This window comes from Aphelocoma coerulescens, chromosome 1A (genome assembly GCF_041296385.1).
Source record: "Aphelocoma coerulescens isolate FSJ_1873_10779 chromosome 1A, UR_Acoe_1.0, whole genome shotgun sequence".
NCBI classification, from domain to species: domain Eukaryota; kingdom Metazoa; phylum Chordata; class Aves; order Passeriformes; family Corvidae; genus Aphelocoma; species Aphelocoma coerulescens.
Window position 1 is genome coordinate 5,735,435 of NC_091014.1, and position 24,689 is coordinate 5,760,123.

The following is a 24,689-nucleotide window of genomic DNA, read 5'->3' on the forward strand; positions in this document are numbered from 1 at the left end:
AGCAGGAAGGATTTTCTAGTGGTTAGAGTATAAGCCTGGAAATTAGGGGACACAGGTTTAGCTTCTTTCTCTGTCACAGATGTTTTATGTCATCCTGGATAAGTCATTTTGCCTTTCTGTGCCTCTTACTCCCAGTTGTCAAATAACTCTTCCTCCTTTGCCTCTGTGGGATATCATAAAGCATGTGAAGTGTCCAGATTTTATAGTATTAGTTGCCATAAGTGTATCTTAGCCTGTCAATTTTATGCTGGTGAGGGTGCATTTTGTTAGAGAATCCAACAGAGTTATTTTGTCATTATACTGTATAACAGAGGCAGCTCACAATTTTTTCAGAAACATGGATTGGGGTTTTGTGGTGTTTTGCTTTATTTTTAATGTTTGTTTACACAAAGGCGTGGCCAGGACTGAGTACTTCTAGCAAAATTAGGACAGGATGAGGGGAGGCAGTTGAACTGGACTTACCTTAATGTATTTTGGATAGCCCACAGTACCAGTGTGTAGATAATTGAACCAGAACCTAATTCTTGTACTTGTATAATTTGTCTGAAATAAATTTAAAACACACCCATAGAGCACATGTTGTATGATTATTGCTATCTGCTCTTAATTACAAAATGTGGTCTCACTCAGAGCATCAGTTACAATGCTCATTTCTCATTTTTGATGCATCTAATTTTTGGGCTTGAACTGTTCTTCTGCACAGTAATTAACATTATGCAGAACTATCAGGAAACATGAGATTTTGGGGATGAATTTTATGGGACATTAGATGTCTTTGTTATCTAAAAACCTAACTAGAATCAGGAGCCTAAATACCTTTGTGACTCAACCTCTTTTTACTCCAGCATTTTGGAGTTCACTTAAGAAGAAGAAGAAGGAGAAGAACTGAGGAAAGAAAAATAACTCTGTCAATGTAATAACTTGCACCAGCCAGAACAAACAAACAAACAAACAAAATCCAATTTCAAATAATCTCCAGTGAAGTTTTCTAGTCTAATTTGCTCATGATAATGGATGAGTGGCTCTTCCCTAATTGGTAGTTTCGGGTGGGAGTATGGGCTTTTATTTGTTCTCTGATCACCTCGGACACTGCTAGAGTAATGTTTCAATTGATGGTCTGACACTTCACTCCCACTTTTTTCCTCATACTACAATTTCAGAGTCAGTTAAGCCATCTGATGATGCTGTTTAATTCTCTTATAAATAGCAGGTTTGCAAAATGGGAGAACTGCTGCTAAGAAATTATAGTCCAACAGAACAATTCGGGCATTATTTTGGATGACACACACACGTCTATTATTTCAAAATTATTATTGTGGTGTTTTCATATAATCTTAGATTAAATTGAGTAGTTATCTTTAGAAGAACTACCATAACTATAACCCAGTCCTGTACAAACTGATTTAGCAGTGGCAGTGTGTAACTCTATGTAGTTCTCTTTCACCTCTATTTTTTCTCAATTTAATAAAAAAGCAAACTTACACAAAAGAAATTGAATTGGTTTTCATGCAGAAAAACATTTGTGTGGCAAAATCACATTTCTGCAAACATCGCAGTTAACTCTCTGTGCTAAGAGATCAGTACAAATATCTTGACACATCTAAGTTACACGGAACAAATAACCTCTACCCATAAGAACACAGGTATTTCTCTTCCCCCACCTCAAAGCCACATTATCACATTGATGACTCTTGCAGAGTTTCTTGCAGCTCCTTTAAAGCATGAATTACCTTGGAGATATTTTTCTGTGCTAGAAAAATTACTGGGCTAATGGTAAATCTGCAATGCATGCATAATGAATAACATCAGTTTTCCATTCAAAAGTCTTTAGAAACTCTGTGGGGTAAGTGATTATCACACCAGCAAACCATTGTGCATTTTCTTTGATAACTCATCAGCTACTCTTCTCCTTTTGGTCTCTGTCTGTCCCTGTCTTTAGTAGTTTGGGATATGCAGGGGGCTGAAACTGAACATGTCTTGCCCTGATTTTGCATGTCTATCCTTTCTCTTGTAGAACTCCTAACTTGTGAGAGGAAGTGACCTATATTTATGCAACAAATTGTACTAAATGCAGTTATGACCCCCCAGGGCATCTAAGGCCAGTAAATCTGACATTAGACCCCCTGGGGACCAGGGGCCTTCTAGAAAAGAATCAGGAGACCCCGGAGTTTTCCCCGAGATATCTCAAATGAGGCCAGGTATCCTATGAGAGTAACAGAATCACTTCCAGGGAATGATTCTTCTGAACTACTTCAAATGTCTACACTGAGTTAAAATGAATCTTATCTTAGATCTTTATCAACTTTCAAAGAAAGTTCAAGTAATTAACTTCTTACTGACATTGAAACTATAACTGTGTGTTTCAGTCTACAGATGAGATATCTACAGGTAGATGTACATAAATTAAGTTCTCACAAGTGATTAATGAGCCTAAGCTCTCTGTATGAGAATTTGATTCTTTTTAGTCGATGAAAATTTGAAGTCCAGTTCAGCTCCCTCAAAAGTAGTTGGTTCTGATTCAGATGATCAGTGATTTCCTACAAGTCCCACCACTGGCAGGTAGGACAGGTCAGTAAAACTTCAAAGTTCAGAGACAGGGAAGAATTCTGATTCGTGCTGACCCACAAGATCTGGAATATCTGAGAAGCAGGATACATCACAGAATAATTTGAATAGAGGGGATCTCTGGAGGCCATTGGGTCCAGCCCCTGCTCAAAACATCAGCCTGCAGAAGTGTACAAGGCCCATGCACAAGAGACAAGTGGAAAGGGCTAGAAAACTGCATCAAAATCATCCTTAATACCCCTTTTGGGGTGCTTTAAATGGTCGGGTCCTGATAGATGAGCTGTAGCTAATCTCTTTAATTTAAGCTTGTCATGGCTTAGTACAGTTTGGGTTTTTTGTTAGAGGTCTCCATCAGCCACAGAAGTGATTCCCTTGCAAAGAGGTGCTTACAGCTTCCTCTGTGACCTTACAGAACCTATCAACTGGCTAGTTTGAATATTGGCAACTTTTTAAGCCACTTAAGAAGCTTGACACGCCTCTGTGATCCACATTTAAGAACGAACAGAGCCTGGGAAAGCTCTCTTGCCTTCCGACTTTTGAACAGGTAGCAGGGGGGCACCTTCAGGCGGCCTAGCGGGGCTGAGCCAGGCCTTGCTTGGCCTGGCTGGGTCAACCGTGGCTTGGCTCTGTTCCATCCACGGCCCCCACAGCCCTGCTCCGTGCAGGCAGCCCTTAGTGCGGCCAGGGCTCGTCTGAGACCGCTGCCCCACTGCCCGGCAAAGATCATCTGACCAACAGCGATACGTGAACTCCAGCTGCAAGGCCCGGGTGAGATTAACCCTTTTAGTGCTGTAAGTTTCCTCCAGAACAGATGAATCAATCCTTTCCTGAGTCAATGTCATAAAGACACCAAAGTCAGTGAAGAAGGAAGAGCTGAAACCCCGAGGGAGGAGAAAGAGGAGATGCTTCAGTGCTTCAAGCTTAGAAGTTGAAATTCTGTTGTAAAGCTATGGTGGTGATGGACTATGATATATTAGAGTACCCGTTGTAATTTCATGGAAGCATGGGGGGTTGGAGCGTCCAAATTGCAATTGTGAGCAAAAGTACCTGTGCTGAAATAAGGAAATGATGGTATCTGTAACTTGATGAGGACCCTTGCTCCCAGGGGAGGAGAAGACCTCTATTCCTAGAGATGAAAGTGATGAGGACCCTTTGCTCCCAGGGGAGGAGAAGACCTCTATTCCTAGAGATGAAAGTGATGAGGACCCTTTGCTCCCAGGGGAGGAGGAGGGCCTCTATTCCTAGAGATGAAGATGCTCCCACAGATGGGTGAAGAGAACCTTTGTTTCTGAACAGCTGAGCCTTAAAATGGTACCCCAGTAGCTCAGGATTGGACCCCTGAAAGCAGTTGTGGGGAAAGCTGTAAGTGGAGGGAAGGGACTTTCACATGTGAGCAGAGAACCAACCCGGGCGGCTGTCTCGTTGTGATACTGAAGCCATGAGAGAGCTTCTTGTGGAGATGTCTCCATAGCACGAGCAAGAGAGACTCCTCTCCCTAAGTGAACTGAAAAAGAGATTATTATAGAGGTGGTAAACTGATTGAAAATCTCAAGGGTTGTCTTTTTACATTGTCACTGGGAGAAGGGGGAAAGGTGGGGGGAGGAGAAGTGTTCTGAAGGTTTGGTCTGATTTTTTCCCTTTCTTTTAGGTCTGTTAATAAACTTCTTTATATTCTTTTAAGTTTTGTGCCTGTTTTGCTTTCTCCTAATTCTTATCTCACACAAGCAAAATAAGTAAGTAATGGATATTTTGACCTGAACCACTACACTCTAATTGGTGTTTCCTCCTGGTTGTGAACTGAATCTGCTACAAAGCTCAAGTCTTTTCTTCCCTTTAAAACTAAGTCCTTCGAAGCCTGAATGGACTCCCTTTGCCACGTTACTGATTTCAGTATGAAGCAGCCATATTATAAAAGCACACAAATTTCATTTTACAGTGGAGTCTTTTTAGAGGGTGGTAGGATACACTTACAACAGAATAAATTAAGGAGAAATAATAAAAGATTTGCACCACACTCTCCAATATACTATGAAAGATGGACAAGTTTAGGAGAAGCAGGTGCTTCATTTCCTGAAGGAAAATGCATTGAACAGAGCCTGGGAAAATCAGGAAAATTATTTGCTAATGCTTAGTCTTCTGTAGTGATCATATTCAGGTACAAAAGCTTTTTGTTCATTCACCAAAACATAATGGAAAAGCAAACTTCAAAATTTTTATAAAAAGGGAATAAAATTTTAGGCCCAGAGTGGTGCAAATTCAGCTTTTTATGTAAAGATTACCAGCTGAACTTCCCAAACTCTGCTGTAATCTATAGCAATGACATCTGTGAGAGAGCATTTTTACCCATAACCAATAGTGAAATTATTTTTCAAAAGGAAGAATGTTAATATTTTTATGATTTTTTTTCTAGGAACAAATGTGGTGCTGTTTTTCGTTTTTTAACTGACCATTTCACATGGGTGTATTTATTCTTGTGTAACCCAAGTATTTAATGGAGGGATATTTTAGATTTATGTCTATAGATAACAGGTTTTTGCTTGAAAGCAGCAGTTTTTACTTTTAAAAGCAAAAAGTTAGGTGCTTCATTTTGTAAAGAAAAATGGATAAAAGGAAATATTCTGAGGAAAAAACCCACAAATATTTTTTGACCATGTTGATTAATAGAAACTCTTTTTCCTATTTGAAATATGCATGGAATTTCTCAGATGTAAAATGCAAACAGTTTTTTTATTAATAAAAAATTTTGGGAGACAAATGGCTTCTTTGCATTTCACCAATGCGAAGCGGATCAAAACTGTGTACTTGGAATTGCAGCACTGTCTGCAGGGACTTGGTGTAAAACTATTTGAAACTGCTCATTTCTTTTTCTGGCTTAGCAAAGCCTCTGATCATACTGTAACTATAGCAACATAACCATAAGCTGCTCAATTTTAGACACTTTTTGTGCATTGTCGTTTTTTCCCCGAATATAAAAAGATAATGGGAGAGAGGCACTCTCTTTTATTTGCCTTGTTAAGCTATATTTAAATTGTAAGTGATAAACAGAGTGAATCAAAAATTCTCCTGTCTCTAAATTCTTCCACTGTTAATTTTATTTACCTGAAGACTTAGAGGAGGTGATCCCTTTTCCTGGGTGTAGGCACATCATTCCATTTGAGATGCCCTATGGGGTCCCAGCTGGTATCCAGCTGCCACAGCACGGGGGTGGATATTTGGGAGCTTGTATTTGGCTTAGGTGGAAATAGACACCCATGTCCAAGTAACTAATTTGCACCAAAGACTGGCCATATATTTTTCAAAAGATCCTTGGTTCCTGCCATCAAGATGACTGGATATTTCCTTAGTGTCAAACATCCAAATATTGGTAAGATTCAGCCTCCTGGAAGATACTGGTCAGGACTATATCGGGTCACATAAAACACAACAGATTGCTTTTCCACCAAAGTTTCTTCTCTTGGAGTCTTCTTGAAACACTTCAACCCAAAAAATTTGGATTGGAATTTAGAGATTTGTCTGCAGGTAGAGTTTTAACTCAGCTGGAGTGATGCAAGTTTCCTGTAAGGAAAACATGTGAGGTCTTGTGTTCTGTTTGCTGATCCACTGCAGATGTCACAGACACCATAGAGCAACTTTCAGTTCTGCAGGGGTAAATCAGCTGTCATGTGTTGAAATCTGTGGGTCCCTGCCAACTCAGGATATTCTATGATTCTGTGATTCTATTATAATGAAAACCTTATCAAAACAGCAAAGAGCCAACATCTAGACACATTTATATATGACTCTCAACCTGACTGGTTTCGGTGTATAGAATTGAAAACTAAAACTACTTGAGGCATCTTAGGATATTGATATATTGGCACAGAGGTGACAAATAAAAACAGATAAGGAAGAGCTGCAGGAAAGGTAAAATAACCTCAGGCATTTCAAATGCCATAAAGAATTTGAAAATTGAGTCAAGCAGTGACCATTTGTGTGTGCAGCTAGAAGACAGACAGGTTTTATTCATTCTTTTAATCCTGTCAAAGAGGCACAAATAACATGCAAAAGGATAGAACCTGAGCAAGATGCCTGCTATTAATACTATGGCTTAAAAAGCAGAGTAAAACACTTAGCAAGTGTCACACAGCTCAACAAATTTCTAGTGCTGGCAAGAAAAATTGAACATTTTAGGGAGTCAAGACAAATGGCGTGGTGCTGTAAGTGTCAAGCTCATGGACAGGCCCAGTAAAAGAGCTGTGTCCTTCCAAATACAGAGGTGTGAACTCTGATTAATATCTGACCCCTCGAGATCCAAAGAGCCGATCAGCACATGCAGACCCTGTCTGTTCACAGTTCATTTCTGGACTTTCTCTGTAGTCTTTGGAAAGAAATAGAAAAGCTCAGAGAGCAACTCACCACTGCTGGTGTAGATTTTTTCAGAATAAATTGAATCGTGTGTTATTAGGTTTTATTTATGTTCATATTAATAGAGGACAGAGAGGTCAGAGCAGACCAAATGCCGGCCCTGAACAACAAGGACCACTCCTGAAAAATAAACCATTTTGCAACATTTTTCCATATTGACCCCCAAAGTGTAAATGAGCAATACAAGTCTAAAATTAAATTAATTTTATATAACATCATAAGGATTTTTTCTTCCCACCAAATGTCCAAACTCAAGCCTATATATCTTTTGCTTTTTATAATCATTCTGATAAATGGAAAAGTCTCACACTATATTTCAGAGCAAAGCTGTTCAAACTTTTGCTTGGTGAGATAGTGTTTTTATCTCAAGTGATGTCCATGCCATTATCCTTGTTGAAAACTGCAAAAACAACTTATTTCCTTTTTCTTAAACTTTCCAATTTTTGAATCAGCTACTGCAGATAACGTGGATGGAAAGATGAAATGCTCCTCCCCTCTACTATTAACTTTTACTCATAGATATTCTTCTGTTCTCACACAGAGAAAAATTTAAAAACAATTCCAAGCCCTTAATTTTTAAATAATAAAACATTACCTTAATTTTATTTCTTGGCTGTGAACATAAAAATGGGATTGCTCATATGAAGGAAAATCAGCAAGAACATAAATTCTTTCAAGACAAGGATATAACTATGCCAACATCCTTTTCAGTCAAAGTTTTTCTAACTCCCTTTTTATGTCATCCCTGTACTACTGAAGTTAATTACTAATATCTATCCAAATGGAGAGAGAGGGAAAAAAACACTTAAGTTCCAGAGCTTCTGGAAATAATTAGATTATTTAAGGGACTTAATGACATATTTACACCTGTAAAGAGAGAATGTTCATAAACAAACACTAAATAATAGCATTTAAGTCTCCCAAGGGGGCAATCCATCAGCACTGTATCATATCACATATACAGTCATAAAATTGAATGGTTGCTCATAGATAATTATCACAAGAGTCTAAAGTCACCATTTATAATAAGGATTACACATAATCGGATAAATAGCTGTGAGCAGTGGCAGTCAAATTCCTTACTTATTTTCACTGGTTTTGGTGGCATTACAATGGTTATCAAAAAAAATAAACACAGCTTTTGTTTCTCTCCTTTTCTCAGATCTCCTAAATCATCTTAACCCAGTTGCTTGTCACTGAAAGTGTTACTTACCTGCTTACTTGCCTTCTCCAATTCTCACCTCCACAGCCTCTGAGAATTCAGTTCTGCTTTCCTCAAAGACAGAGAGATGAAAATACTAACTAGAAATGCATCCTTAGGGCAGGAAATTCTGATCAAAAGTCCTGATTTGATCAAAAACCTGATTTGATTTTCTTTCTATATTTTCTCTGTCATGAGAATGAGAAGTTGCAGAAATCCACCCCCAGATGGCTCCATGTTCTGATTCCAGAGTACACTCTCTACTTTTTCCAAGTCACCCCAGTCCTCATATTAGCTCATACTCTGTTGCATAGAACCCTCACACACTTACTAGATGTTAAATCAACCTCACACTTTGGATACTCCAATCACTCCCACTCCAGGGTCTTTCCTGGGGAGCTAGAGAAGAAGGAAAGGCAGAAGAATTGGACACTGTGTCTACTGTTGAAGTAATGCTGATGAGCAACTGGGATTGGGAAATTTAGGGCACGGGAAGGAAATAGCTCAAAAAAAGTGAGCAGTTCACAAGGCAGCTACAAGTCTGGTCTGTTTGAATTTGCCAGGGATGTCATGGGGTGGAAGGAAGGCAGGATAAGAGGAACCTGGCATGAGCTTAATCAATTATCTTCCTTGCTTAAAGTCTATGGTCCTGAGGCTAATAAGAATAAGAATTTTTTATGTGAAACTTGTTACATGAAAGAGAAAAAACTTGAATAAAACTTCAATAAAATCCTTATATAGCTTCTGAAAAAAGCTGTGATTTTTTGGTTCAGAACTACAATATATTAAAATTATATTCATAGAGTCATAGAACGGTTTGGGTGAAAAGAGACCTTAAAGATAATCTCATTCTAATCCCCTGCCATGGTCAGGGACACCTTCCACTAGACCAGATTGCTCAGAGCTCCATCCAACCTGGCATTGAACACTTCCAGGAATGGGACAGCCACAGATTCTCTGGCAAACCTGTGCCAGTGTCTAATCACTCAGGCAGGAAAGAATTTCTTCCTAATATCTAATCTAAATTTACCCTCTTTCAGTTTAATGCAGGTCTTCTGGTCTTGCTAGAGTAGTTACCAACAGTGAGAAGGAAAAAAGTAAAAATTGCCCATTCAGTGACATGGATTTTGCTAATATAAGCTATTCTATAAGCTACTTGGAACACATTTGAAAAGTCTGGCTAATGACATGTGAAATCATCTATACAGTAAATCCCATTACACACTATGAAATGTGTCCTCGTAGTGTTATTGGGAGGCCTTGCTTCATTACAAATACAGTATAATCATCATGGCTGATGGAGTTTAAACAAGAACTCACTGAAGATTGTTTTGGTTCAGTAAAGACAGCTATGTCAAAGGTTTCGTATTTAGCTACAAACATTTAGACTCAAGGAGAGAGTCTAAGGGTAGCCAGCATTCATGGAATATTATTTTCTTTAACAAGCACACCAGTGATTTAACAAATTCAGCAATGGTTTTGAAAACAGAACACAATGTGAAAAACTGAATATAAATACTTTAGGATTCAATCCAGAGACCTTTTAGTTCAATTTGCCTTTCAAACAGCTGCTGTACCTGATTTATGCAGTATAAACAACCTATGAAATTACAATTTAGATTAGTCTATATTCATTCCTCTCTATACATGAAGTAGGAGTACAGAAAAGTGCTAGCTCTTGATTTTAGGTGTAAAATTCAAGTCAGGTTTTGGTCTTAAACACTATCTATATTTCAGATGGGAATTCTGACTGTCTATTCTTCCTTTAATACTGATTTTTCTTGGTTGCTTGTGTTGTTTTGTGTCTTTTCCCCCCATGAATGACAGCAATTAAAGCAGCACTAAGGGAAACTAAACAGATTGTGCATTTCATACACTAGGAATTGATTTAGGACTCCACCATGAAGGAAAAGATAACTGCTGGGGGACTTACACTGGACATTATCCCCTTAACACATTATCAGTTTTACTTCATTTTTGGTATAGCATTATTGCCACTTAGGCTTTGTTCTTATACGTATGCCATTACTGACTCTTAGTGTGCCACCTGTTCAGTTGCCCTGACAAATGGCATATAAAAAAGAACTGCCTTGAAGGCTTAGATAATCTTCCTTAAATTAACATCATTACAGAATAAGAGTCAATTTCTTAAAATTACACCAGATATTGACATCATATTCCTTCTCAGAAACCAGCCTCAATCATGTGGATGGACTATTTGCATATTGAAGACTTTTTTTAATTAGGAGAAAAGATATAAAACATGTATCTTGAGCCCTTCCAGTCAAGGCCTTCCTGAAAGCATCTCTGAAGTATGTTGCTTCTATATCTAAATTAAATTTAGAGTACAAGGAGTTGTTTTTTATGAAAGCACCAGGAATCTGAGCAAAAAAAAATCCTTTCTGGCTGTTATGTATTTATTTATTATGCCCCATTCCTGGAAGAGCTCAAGGCCAGGTCGGATGGGGCATCAAACAACCTGGTCTAGTGCAAATTGTCCCTGCCCATGGCTGGGGGGCTTGGGATGAGGTGATCTTTAAGGTCCCTTCCAACCCAAACCTTTCCATGATTCTGTGATTCTATGGTTCTGTTTCTAGAAGTTGTGAACTATTGAAAACAACATGCTATGCCTTGTCCTGAAAGACCAAGGTGGATTAAGGGAACCTAAATACTCCAGATTCTATCTGCTTACATCTTTCTCAGTAATAGGTCACAGGAAGGAAATAAGAAAAGAAATAAATTATTAGGATCTGCCAAATATTTTCTGTGAAATTTCTTGTGTAGGAACTTATGTTTTCATTAAACACATACTTGCAGTGTCTGCTTTCCTCAAATTTTAAATTTTTGTCAGAAAATGAAAGCTTTAGGATTTTAACCAAAAAGGTAATTTTCCACAGGAAGGAATTCTGTTGTTTACCGTATCTAGAAATCACCAATTTCAGAAGTTTGCTAAACTGTACTGCAATTAATATAAATATTTCTATGAAATCTGAGCAGTCTTTACCAAGAGCAGAACAGATGAGTACATGCAGCCATAAAGTGAATTAGTCCAACACACCTTAGCATCTTCTAACTCCAGGTGAAGACTCCCATTTCTCCTGTTGCAGTATCCATCCCTTTTTCCCCCTCTTACTAGTGCCTGGAATACTTTCTCTGCTTTTCATGTCAATATTCAAACAGAATTGCTTTGCAAATGAAAAGGTTGAACCAGGGAATCTAATTTGAAAAATAATCAAACCTTTAAAGTGAATTGTAATGCAAAGGCTGTTTAGCCTTGCTTTAATTCCAAAGATTTAGGGCACATTAGCCTTTTAATCGGCCATCTTGTGAGGAAGGGATACATCCCATCTGTTGCACCACACAAAAAGGGGTATCAGAGACTAGACCATCTCTATTTGCCTTCAAGTTTCATTTTAATCTTGATTGGTTTGATACCATGAGCTTTTCTGCTTGGCTGAAGGCAGAACTGAAACCTGGTAAAGCAGGCACTTTTTTTCATTTCTTCTGTGTTTTAACTGTAATAAAAGAACCTTTCCAATTTCCTCATAATCTGCTACATGTCAATTCCCTCAGGTTGCTAGCTTCATTCTATTTCTATTTTTAAACTAAGGTAGTTGACTCTTGTTCTCAGCTACCTTTTGCTTAACCTCTAATTTGAGTCTGCCAGTCTTTCCTGTTTGTCACTTAGAAGAAATGCTCCAGTAAGTAAGAAACAAGTTCTTTGTGCAGCGAGCAGAAGTTTGTTTTTCCTTTATTGTCTCATTCTATGCATCTTGCTGAGTATTTCACTGTACTGTTGTGTCCTGCAATAAACCCATCAAACCCCAGAAAATACAAAAAGTGAGGCTGCAGGTAAAATGATAGCTCAGGCTAGCAGTGCATGGGAGCACACCCCAGAGCAGAATCCAGTGCTTGAGTAAACCAGTGTCAAGGCTGTCGTTTCCTTTACTGGACCAGGACTTCATTTGGGCCTTTATAGGAACTAGAAACATAAGCAAATCTTTTTCTCAAATTATGCCTCATTCAATGCTGTAAATTCAAAAAATTATTTTAAAAAACAAAAATTACTCAGACTCTCCCAAAAGCTGTGATGTCTTGCATTGTTCCTTTATAACCATGCCATAAGCCATTCTTTTTACGTTACTTTTAAGACTTTGAGAATCATTTAAGGCAGATATTTTAAGCAGTTTTCCTGTCTTATATATATGAATATGGAATCTGATGTTCCTTGTCTTTTGCAGTCAAGGCTATGAGTAAAACATCAGGTATTCCAAGGTTTGCAGTAACCCACGAGAGAAAGCCCCCACTAATTAAACTTGGATAGGTGAGGATTGGAGTGAGGAAGAGGAAAAACATATAATGATGAATTCAGGCAAGAGAGATTGGAATAACCTGTAGAGAAAGAGACTCTATAAAATGTATATGTCATGCAACTTACATGTGAAGAAGTAAACTTCCTGCTCCGACCTTGTGTGGCACAGCAGTTTTTGCTTCCCTGTGGAGAAATGTATCTTCAATTTGTTTTTGGTTTGGTTTTTTTTTTGATGTTACAGTTATTAAAATGAAATGTTTTATGCTGCTACTGATGTCCTAACTTATTCAAAACTCTTCTCTAACTCTTTGACTACAGGTCTTACCTGGAGCCCATTGCAGCAAAAAAATTACAGCCCTGCTGCCCTTTAAGGGTTTGTTTCCCCTTCTACTGAATTCCCATGGAGTTTTTAGCACTGGATTAACTAGGAGCAGGTTCTGGTTTTAGATTCATATTTTTGATTTGAAATAAAAATGCATATTTCATAAAAAGAACTATATTCTGATAATAAATATTCTTATGCTGGAGGACACAGCAGTGCAGAAATTGTGTTCGAGGTAACTGAAATTCAGGTTGTATTTTTCTGAGAGAAAAATTCAAGTTTGTGCTCAAAAGAAAAAGGAAAAAGAAAAAAGAATTGGGAAAACAATAAAACCCTATGAATCAGGTGATGGTCATTCTGATCTATCTGTGTTTTAAAAGTATAGCCCAAGGGATTAAAAACATGATAATACCATGATATCAGAAATGGTGTAAACATTTTGAATAAGAAGGATTGTGTCATCTAGATAATATGACCTCTGAAGAAAGAGTGAAAGAAACTGTAGTTATTTAAGGTTAACAAAGTAATGTGAGAGATTGAGATTTGATCTCAAATATAGGGAAAATAATTCTGCAAGGAGTATTGGAAAACAACAGTCTGCCGTGTTCATGATGGGTGCAACATATAAACAAAAAGTTAAATTTCATCAGGAAAATATCTGGTTCATACAATAGGAAAAATTTCCTGTCAGGGTGATGAAGTACTGGAATAGATTATTTAACCTCTTCTGAAAAATTCTTAGAGGAAAACAGAAGTTAAAGTGACACAACATAGCTGATCCCATTAAGGGGCAGATGTTTTCTGGCCTCTCACAGCCTGTTTCCTCTGATAAGAAAACATTTTCCTTTTACAAATATAATCTACAGAAAGTGGCTTTGTTGCAGTTGAAATGTTTTGCAGGAATGTGGTACTTTGGGCACCAAAAGAGATCTGCTGGGATTTTTGGATCCCAGAGATCTGCCGGAATTTTGATTTACAGGATTCTGATCTGGCTTTTTCAGCTGGGATTCTGCAATGATAACTTCAATATGCAAAATGAATCTTTAGAACAAAAGGAAATAGTTTTAAATTATTCCTGTTTCTTTTTTACTTTTTTTTTTTTTTGGTTTTGGGTTTTTTTCTTTTTATGGGGGGGGGGTGTTGAGGTTTTCCTTTGTTTGGCTTTTTGTGGGGGGGGAGGTTGGTTGTTTGGTTTTGGTTCTTTTGAGGGGTTTTTGTTTGCTTTTTGTGGTTTTATTTTGTTGTTGTTGTTTGGGGTTTTTTTTTGCTTTATTTTAATAAGTCTACAGATCACTCAGAAGCAATGATTAATTCAGTTTTGGAAAGAAGTTCTGTAATGCCAGTATTTCTTGGACATTTTGTTTTAAATCCTATCACTGTATCACAAACACACATTTTTTCAGTACTTCACTTTGCCAAAGGATTAAATTTTGGACTGTTAATTTTTAATTAAAGCTAGAGTTAAACAACATGTGAATTTTGTAGCTTTTAGAGGATATTATCTATGTACAATCAATGAGTTCCCCTGAATATGATGGAAGTCTCTTGTTAAGTCAAGGAACTATAAAAGTTTCACTCTTTCCTAAAGTAAGTGTATTTAAGTGATATTGCATAACGAAACCTGACTTCATCTTTTTCTGTGAGAGACAGCACTAAAAATATCTGTGCTTTGACTGGCAGTGATTTTTTTTTCTGTAGTGCATCACTCTCTGAGTTATCTGTTGGGAAAATAAGTTCTGGGTCAGGGTTTCCTCACAGAGGAAAAACTTCGATTTGTTTCTTCTAAGACTTCCTGTAATATCATTTTTAAAGAATTAACACCAGCTTTATTTGAACACATAAAGGGAAAAAAAAACCACTTTCAAAATAATTTTTGCATAGTACTAGTAAAATAAGTTTTTATGTTGGTGATGATAACATCTATACTGACAGATTCAACTCAATGTCTTGTTTCTGCTCTTGTTCAGAAGAATGCATATAACATGCAGTGCCATAAAACTGCTTCATATGAAATAAAAAAGTCTGTGTATGTGCTTTTTTTTCCCCTCAAGCACACAATGAAGGGAACAGTTGACTGTGAGTCAATTTTGGTATTCCTAGGTGAATTCAGCAACACCCCTAAAAGTATCTATTGAAATTGAGACTGGAAATTAAAACCAAATATTCTGAGTTGTATTCTTGTGAAGATAATTCAAGATGAAAATTTCAGTAATATATATGTCACTTGCCAACACAAAACCTCATTACTCAGCATCTCATCCAGAAAAGGAAGGGGGAAAAAGAAAAAAGGACCTGAAGAGAACAAGAAAGGCTGAGCACACAAAAGAAGCCAGAGTCTGCACAGCACTCTACATCTCCCTTTCCTCCAAACAGTCATGATAGTCCCATAATTCAGAGCAGGGGAAGAGGAGAATGCAGTCAGCTGCACTGTGTGCAGCCAGGCCCTTCAAATCTATTAATAGCTTTGCAAGGGGAAAACAACTTTTGCCAATTCAGGTTTGGTTTCCACAGGTTCCACTGAACCTTTGCCTGTGTTTCCCCATCTGTTTAGCCTTGTACTTTTCTTGACTGAACACTGTAGCAGAATAAGACTAAAAATTGGTAGAAGGGGATGTTGTGATGTTTCTGTTCTGTTTACAACAGTTTTCACTTAATTGCATCTCAAGGAGGGACAGATTCTGTATAACAAAACCCTCAGAAGGTTTTAATGCAACAAAAATTAAAAAAAAAAAAAATCAAGGGAAACAAATTTTGCAAAATTGCTGCTATGAATAAGGAGATAAAAGGCGAAAATACAAACTAACTTCAAACTTCAATCAGGTTGCTCAGTGCCTTGCCCAGATGTGTCCAGCTGTAGTTTAGAAACAGCTCAAAGAGAGACATCCCACAACCCCTCAGGGACTGTATTGCAGCTTACCCTCTTTGCAAAGTCATCTGCCTTGACACAGTGAGAATTTCCATTCTCACAGCCTGTCACTGCCTCCTTTAGGTTTTTTTGTGGTGCACATCCATTAAAAGCCTGACCCATATCCCCTCTGTAAGCCTGACTCCATCCCCTCTGTATTCTCCGTTTGTGTCCACTTAAGATAAAGACTCACTTCATACTGCTACTTTGTAAATATTTTTCTGCACAATTAGGTGTTTGTTGGTTTTTTCTTTTTTAATTTCAAGTTATATATAATGTATGCATGTGGAGACAGAGAGAATTCAAGTTATCGTGGATTTTCTCATGTGCATTTCTGCATTTTCTGCTGTGAAATGAAGGCTATTACAGTATCTTCCAAATCAAAATCAAGGTCTTGCCCCAGGTTTCATATTTATCCATCATAATGAGATCCAAGGTAATTATGTAATAATGTTGAAGGTAATATTTAAGTGCAAGAGCATACACTCTAAAGGCAATTTTCAACTCAGTGGTATAAGACTATGTTATCTATTACACAGACTTGTGTGATTTACTTTCAGGACATGACTCTACACCAGCCTAAATCCAAGTAAACTGAATCTCAGCTGCCCACCCTCCTTCCCCTGTAACGGGGTGGTGAGCTTGTTAAAGGATCAAACCTAGCAAAAATCATATCCTGCAAAAGATGAATGTTTAACTGGGAACTGGTGAGGAGAAACTGATCACTGAGGCCATCAGGGGCTCTTTTCCTAACAGTGGGCTGAATTTCCAGCAACGTGTATGTTCCTAAATAAGTATCAGTGTTTGGCTTTATCTCACAAATCATTATATTTCACACAACTTGCAGTGTTGTAAAGCAATTTCAGCTGTTTCTAATTATGAGAGGAAACTTTAATGCTCAAACCCCCATGTTAGTAGAAGAAGATTAAACACACTTTCCAGGGTCATTACTTTCACTCACTTCTTTTTTATGGGGTGGAAAGAAAATATGAGATCAGTCATTATTTCTGTACCAAGAAAGACCTTCATAAAACAGAAAGTGAAAGGGTTAATGCACTGCCATTACATGGAATTTACAGGCTTAGCTTCACTCATGTTGAAGGTGGTTTTGTGGTTATCCATGAAGTAAAGCTTACTTAATTCTCCAGTGATGAGGCTTTAGTTCCATGATTAATGAACAAATCGCTATTTTCACAAGAGCTCATAAGACATTCAGTTGTTCCTCCCTGATTGTTTAGGAGACCCTTAAGGCTTTCGTTGGGGACCTCATTATTTTCTATATGGTTGGAGAATGAAATAAAGAGAGCCTTAAAGGACATTTATATATACAAAAAGGAGAGTAACTTATCCTTCTAAGGGGAACCAGGATGAAACAGACATGTAATCATACAATCACCTCCCTCCTATTCTCAAAAATATGAAGGACCTAGATGCCATCTTAAATCTTACTTTCTTAATCAGGATTTAAAATTTTATCATTTTCAATAAATCAGTCAGGGTTAAACCAGAGTAAAGAGCAATTTGTTTTGATATATGTGGGGGGGGGAAAGCCTAACAGTGAACCTGATTTGCAGTTTATGAAACTGAACAGAGCTAATTATAGTAATATTGATTTATTCCAGCTGAGCATCTGAACTCCAAAAACTTCATAAAGCCCTTGATTTTGTTCCATCCTGTGGTTAACCAACTGAATGACAATATTTCATTATTGTTTGCTAATGTGCTGAGCTTCACATGCCAATATTCCCTTCCTTGACTACAGGCAGAGAGAACTACGTGAGTGTACAAGTGATGCAAAGGTTTTTATTGTAGGAGTTTGTGTAGTCAGTTCTCAGCACATGTAAGTCAATGAAGCCACAGTGACTCACAATACACACACAATAACGTGTCCCACAGTTCTTCATCTTAGCTTCCAGTGGATAAAGAGACTAATTTGATGAAGCAAAGCAGAAATCTAGTTCTTTGTACCTCTCATATTTTTGTGGGTTGGTTAATTTTAATTGTATTTAATTACGTAATATAGGCATTAAAAAAAGCAATTGGATAATTGGATGAAGAAGAGTTTAGCAGTGCCTTCAAGGGGACTGCTATTCTGAAGGATCAACAACAAGCTGGAAGTACTGCAGGACCCTACTAAATGCTTTATGTGATCCAGAGGAAAATTCATGGAAAGCCGGAAAAATTCATGGAAAGCCAGAAAATAGGGATGGTCTTTAATTTCACCCTTTCATCTCTTTCCACCAGCAGCAAACATGAACACACATGTAGACTTAATTAACAATTTAGGAAGATTTCTTTATTTAAACAGATAGAGAGGCAAAGCACAGATTGGTGACTAAGGAGTTAATAACAGATTTATGACAGTGATACAAGGCTCAGGTTAGATTTTAGGCAGAATTAGGACTTTACCTCAATTTACCATGGCATAAGCAGACATCTCAGTAAAACTTTTGGTCATTCTAGAGCTGGGAAGGAAGGCACTCTTTTTATGCTGCTTGGGCTAGTTCTTGTCAAACCTGACATAATTTCTCTAAATATTTTTATTGTTAATGAATCAGGGGGTTCTGACAGAAACACGTGTTGCTGAAACATGAGAAAACCCAGTATTGGAGAGGAAAGGTTGCAAGGACGCTTAGTGAAGGACACAGGCTCAAAATTTAGCAGTGATTTTTAAAAGGTGAGACTGAAAGATAAATTAAAATTGAATGGAGAATCCCTTACCAAATATTAGGGCTATTACAGGAATAACTTGCATTCACTCACCATGAGTACTGTGTTTCAGTTTGATCACTTTGTTCTAAAAACAAGACATAAAGAAAGAAATAAAAAAAGTCTTGAAAAGGACAACATAAAAGGTAAGAAGCATAGATGGTGGGGAGAAGTGCTTCTGTGAAAGAGAATTAACAGAACACACTTGATTAAGTTGGATAGAAAAGTAACAGGAAAGAAGTCAGTGATATAAAAAACATAATAGCAGAGAGATAAACCTGAAGCTTCTCTATGTGTTTTCTTTCTTGCTCTATTCCAGAAATCTGAAATGGCAGGTGGTGTAGGCAGAGAGAGATCAGAGCTGTACGTAGGCATACAAATTTGTATCGTGATATTTTTTGAGATATACATATTTGAATGTTAAAAGAAAAATCATGAAGATCTGTAAAAGTCAATCATTTTACCACACAAGCCACATCTTTCCCTGAGAAATTTCATTCAAAGAAATGACTAAGCTTTCCCTTATTCCATTACAAAAACTAAGGTTCTTAATATACAAAGGTGAGATTTTTTATTTTTTTTTTTAGAAAAATCTGTGGGTTTTATGTTCTCGATAAGTTAATTCAAAATCCTCTCTTGTCTCAGGTGGCATTCCCCAGAATTTATGTGCATTTTTAGAGGCATCTCTGTGACCTCTGTGCTGTTAAACAGCACTAAAACAGTTTCCTTGAAGAAATCAAAACCAGTTGGTATCGTACATCCCTGAAACTGCTGTAATTTTATGTAGCAGGTACCATGGGCAGCTCTAGGGATAAGCAACAGAGTTGCTGAGGTAGCAGCAAATCTTTCTGGACTCTTTCCTTGCAAGAGTGTAGGAAAATCAGGTTAGATGCTGTGACTGATGGTACTGGAGGAGGACATTTAGCAAACACAAGATAGTAATTGCTTTTGTGGTGAGTAGGATGAACCTGTACCAAAAAAATGTTGCTGTTTCCACCCATCCCATGCTCTGGTGACAGGAGGACCAGAAAAATCTATATCCCAGTTTTTTGTTTCATTGATACCTGCTTTAGTTTACAACTTCCTTCAGCTTCTCCATTTCTGGTGTTTTAGCTCTGCCCTGAGCCTTGAGCTGGTCCAATTCAGTATTTCCCACCCTGCCGAGAAGTGCCAAACTAGGCTGTCATGTGTGTCTTCCACATGTCTGACTGCTGTTGGCGTAGTGGGAATGTCATTTTGTTAGGAGAAAACTCGTGCAATCTCATCAGGTGAGCACTCTTGAAATTGCCCTCTCCTTTACATCACTGCCAATTTATTTTTGCTGGGTTCTTTTTCATTCTAATGAGGAATAACTTGAACTTAAAGCGGGAGCATTTGTTCTTTGCTAACCTGGTACAAGAACCAGTAAAATAAATAGGACTTCATCGACTTCATGAACTTTGAATTGAACCCTCTGTTTGTAAAAACTCCATCAGCTAAATTAACTTGGTCTCAGGAATGTCAAAAAAGTGAGAAGTCAGTTGGTCAGTGGGTGGAGGACTAGTGCTACATCTCAGGAAGAGAATCTTGTGTGGGTGTAGGATGAGAAAGTGGATTTTAGTGTCAACAGCAGGACTTTTTTTAGAGCACATAGACATGCAAACTGTTGAACGGCACCAGCAAGCCTTTATTCCCTTTTAACGGCTCATACATTCTCAAGGTTAATGATGAAAACCCAGAGGTCAGCAACATCAGCTATTTTCCTGCCAGTCATGCTCCCACCTCCAAAAATGAATGTAGTGTATGTCAGGTTTTGCTGCTATTAGTTTTGAACTCCGATAATTGTACCAGATTTGGTACAAAGCACCCTGAAAAGAGAAAATGTCAAATGCAACCTTTTCCTTGCTGTAAATGGAGTCTGTCTGCCTTCAGAAGGTGATATCACAACAGGCTTCAATTACTAGTTCTTTTTGTAGTTATGACAGTGAAAATTATTTTAAAAAAGAAAAAGTTTCAGTTCATTTTTTTAAAATGAAACTTTCATAACTTATGGGCTCTTTTGGGAGACACAGCTCACTCCACCTCCACCATAGATGAAATTAAAAGCAACAAGGTTTGAATGGGTGTGTGTACTTACAGTGTGCATGATTAACTCTCCAGGAAGGAACCTGCTGCTGCAGGAACTGACTGAGGAGTCATTTAGTAAGATCCTAAAAAAGTTAGATCAGTACGAACAAGAACAGCAGTTTTGCAGTTTTGTTCTCTTAGTTAGGCAGAGATTACAAAGCCTGATGGTTTTTTGCTTTAAAACATAAACTGAGCACCATCTTGGTTTGAGAATTGATCTCTTGTCCTATGGGACACGATACTGAGTATTTTTTGTAGGCTGTTTTTCCAGACAAGACCAAAGTGTTGTTACCTGGTGGGTTGACCCTGGTTGGACACCAGGTGCCCACCAAAGCCTCTCTGTCTCTTTCCCCCAGCAGCACAGGGGGACAGGGAATGGGGACCCGGGTCAGTTCATCACATGCTGTCTCTTCTGCTCCTTCTGCCTCAGGGCAGGGAGGACTCCTCCTCCTGGCTGAGTCAGACACAGACCTGCTGAATCAAAGTCTAACTCAGGATTTCCTTCACTGAAGTGGGTTCCATGCAGACACGCCCAACGTGGGATCCATGCACAAACCGGGTGTGCCTTATGCAGATAAAATATAATATGTTCCATCATGGTGAAATATGGTCACTTTATAGAATAAAAAATCATAGAATTATTGAGGTTGGAAAAGACCTCCAAGTCCATCAAGTCCAACTTTTCACCAAATATCACCATGTCCACTAAACCAAATCATGAAGTGCCATGCTGACCCATTCTTTGAACACTTCCAGGGGTGGTGACTCCACCACTTCCCCAGTGAGCATCTGCTCATGTCCTTCTCTCATGTCCACATATATAAATTTAGATAAGACTTTTTGATATTTCCAATAACTGAAAATATTTCTAAGATAGAATTTTTGCTTGATTTTCGAAATTAAATAATTTTCAAGCAATTTGAAAAACAGAAATGTTATGCTGTCCATCTGTAGCAATGCTGAAAATTTAGCCATACGTTTCTATTTAAGTTGTCACCTCTGAGAGCACAGAGTATTGCCAGAAACTATCCACAGGTCTCTTGTGATGCTTTACAAAAAGCATTTGTCTACTCTTTCAAACACTGAACAGCAGCTGGGAGTGATTAAAAGCTTAATCACTTTAGGGGAGGGGAGGGGAGGGGAGGTGCAGGAAAGGAAAGGAAAGGAAAGGAAAGGAAAGGAAAGGAAAGGAAAGGAAAGGAAAGGAAAGGAAAGGAAAGGAAAGGAAAGGAAAGGAAAGGAAAGGAAAGGAAAGGAAAGGAAAGGAAAGGAAAGGAAAGGAAAGGAAAGGAAAGGAAAGGAAAGGAAAGGAAAGGAAAGGAAAGGAAAGGAAAGGAAAGGAAAGGAAAGGAAAGGAAAGGAAAGGAAAAGGAGAAGGAGAAGGAGAAGGAGAATGACGCTGGCAGTTTGTGACCAACATGGGAGAGAGAACCAGGAAATATTTGGCATGTTTAGGAACATTGAATCATTATCACTCATAAATCAGATTGCAGTGAACCCACTGCTTGTCTGTCCTGAGGAAAAGCAAGTCACAGATCCCTGCACACAGAACCAAGTATCTGGGACATGTCTTAGTTTCTCATTTGCACGCTACAAGATAGCCTGTGACATTTCTTGCACCAAGTTTTGGTGAATAGAAAGTAAAACAAAGATGACTTTGATGCACAAAACAAGCTGTGGTAGAAACCGGGAAAATTGTGATTATGTGCTGTCTTGAGAAGACAGCACTTATCTGTAATATGAACTTGTATTAGGACTAATGTGAAACAAAGGGTTTGTTCCAGACTACAGTATGTGCTGACTGATTATCTGCTCTGTGCACCTTCAGTCACAGATAATGTGTCTAAGCTCAGTGAACTGTACTCTCCATGAGTTCCCTCTCCCTCTCATTCAATGACTGTTTTCCCCTCAAAAAGCTCAGCATTTTTTGGTTGCTGAGGTATCTTGATGCTATCTTATAAAAAGCACAGTAGGTGAAAGACTGAGCATGTTCCTTGAATTTTTGCTTGTTTTTTGACAGAGGCCATGCTAACGGTAGCAAATGTCAGCTACTGGAAATGGCACTAAATGCTGAAAGAAATCCAGTTTTCTTAAATTCGTTTTTCTTACTCAGCCAGAGATTCTTCAATCTCAAAAGGCTTTCTAGAAAATTCACTTTCCTGACATGAAATGAACCATATTTATCTCATGTCTCACAGTTCCTTTTCTGGCCTGTTTCAAAAACCTCTTACAGAAGAGGTGAAGACTCTGTAAGCAACTGAGAAAACATAATTTTTGCTTCAGTAACTTTATCAAAAAAACCCTTTTCTTAATATTAAATTTCCTCTATTTTAATCTTTGCTGTAGCAATTAAACATCCATTGCGCATGTCCTGACTGCCATGGCCAAAAAGAACCGGTTATTCACTTTCACTTTGTAGCATTTTCCCATCTTTTTACTTTTATCGAGTACCCATCTCCTGCTCTTCTCTTAGACCCTTTTAAATCAGTCTTTCCTTCTTTTCTGTGTGACTTTAGCCTTCTGATCATTGCCATAGCTTTTCTCTGAAATTTATCTAATTGAATCCAATGATTTAATGGTTGTTGGGATCTGGAACATGATGCATGTTGGTTACTCCTATTCTGTGATGTTTTTTATCTTTTAGGTGATACTTATTCCTAGATGGTATTTATAAAAAAATATATTTTTCTTATTCCTGCCTGAAATTTCAGCCCTATCTTATATGCTGAAATAATAACAGCTGAAATAATAGTGCTGCATGAGTGTGTGTGATTATTATCATTCATCAGTCAGGCAGTAAAAGACTTTATTTCTTTTGGAGGTTTGAGGTTTATTCCTTCAGGTCACCCCAGAAGCTACTCATGAACCCTGTCCTCAGTTAGCAATAAGTCATAGTAGCCAGCCAGCTTGCACAGAACAGAAAAAATGAGATTTCTCAGGAAGGCTCTTTATAAATGATGGACTATGCTGAAGTGACCTCTCTCAGAGCAGTCACCAGATGTAGGAACCAAATAGAAAACATCCAAATACAAATTAAGATTGAAATGTTAAACTTTATTTGTGAGAAAAAATAGCTGCCTATAGAAATCCATACAGTTGCCACTCTAAATTATAAATTAACAATTTAACACTAAATTCTTTAAACAAAAGTTTACTTTTGACAAAAGGATGCATAAGAATTTCCCAGGCCCATTGATTCTCATTTAACATCCCTGCTATACACATCTAGTGGCTTTGAAAATGATGCTACAGCTGCTAGAAACAGGTGCTAGTAACAGAGTTTTAATTATTGCAGCCAGCGTGGAATGAAGCAGAAAATTCCGTGCCATTGTGGTTTTTTGTTTCTTTTTTTTCTGTTAACTAAACATTTTAACTGTAAAAACTATATGTGTCATTAAGGAAGTGTTATTTAGATTTATGTGTCACAGTTCAAATCAACCACTCTTCAGCATATCCCAGCCTACCTTGAATGACATAAAATTAGATCCCTCATGTGGGCATCAATGCAACTCAGGGCAATCAAAAATTATCAAAACAAGTTGCCCTTTTACCCACAGAAGCAGAGATATCTTCCATATGGTTGCCTTTAACATCTTTACAGTTTTCATGAATTTATTGTTACTACCTCTCCGACCAAAAAAAAAAAACAAAAAACCAGGATGTGTTCTTTTATTCCTAGTTTAAGATGTACCACTAGATATAGACACTCTGTGCAACTTGTTTAGGAGAATGGATGAAATTTATGGTAGGACGGGCTATTGATTTTATGTTTAAGATTGCTACTGTTGGAACTACAGTGTAACATTGAAAAATTATCTTAGCTGTTCCTTGAATTCCAGCAGTCTCCATGGCCTCAGCTGTAATGCTGGGCATCTTTTTTCCAAAAGCTTATGTGCAGACTGAGCTGAGGGCTGACTGTGAATTGCAATGCAACAAATTAGATCAGTGTTCTTTTAGGAAGAACTACAGTTCTCTCTGCAAGGAAGAACCCAAGTGATCTCTCTGACATGAGAGCAAGGAGAGATGTCTAAAGATCCCAGGCCCATTTAGGCTGTGGTGTGAAGAGTTTCCTGTAGCTAAGTGTTCTTTAGGAAAAGCTACAGCGATGCCCCAGAACAGAAAGGTGGCTCTTTTAGTCTTGAAGTCACTGGGGGAAAAGGCACAT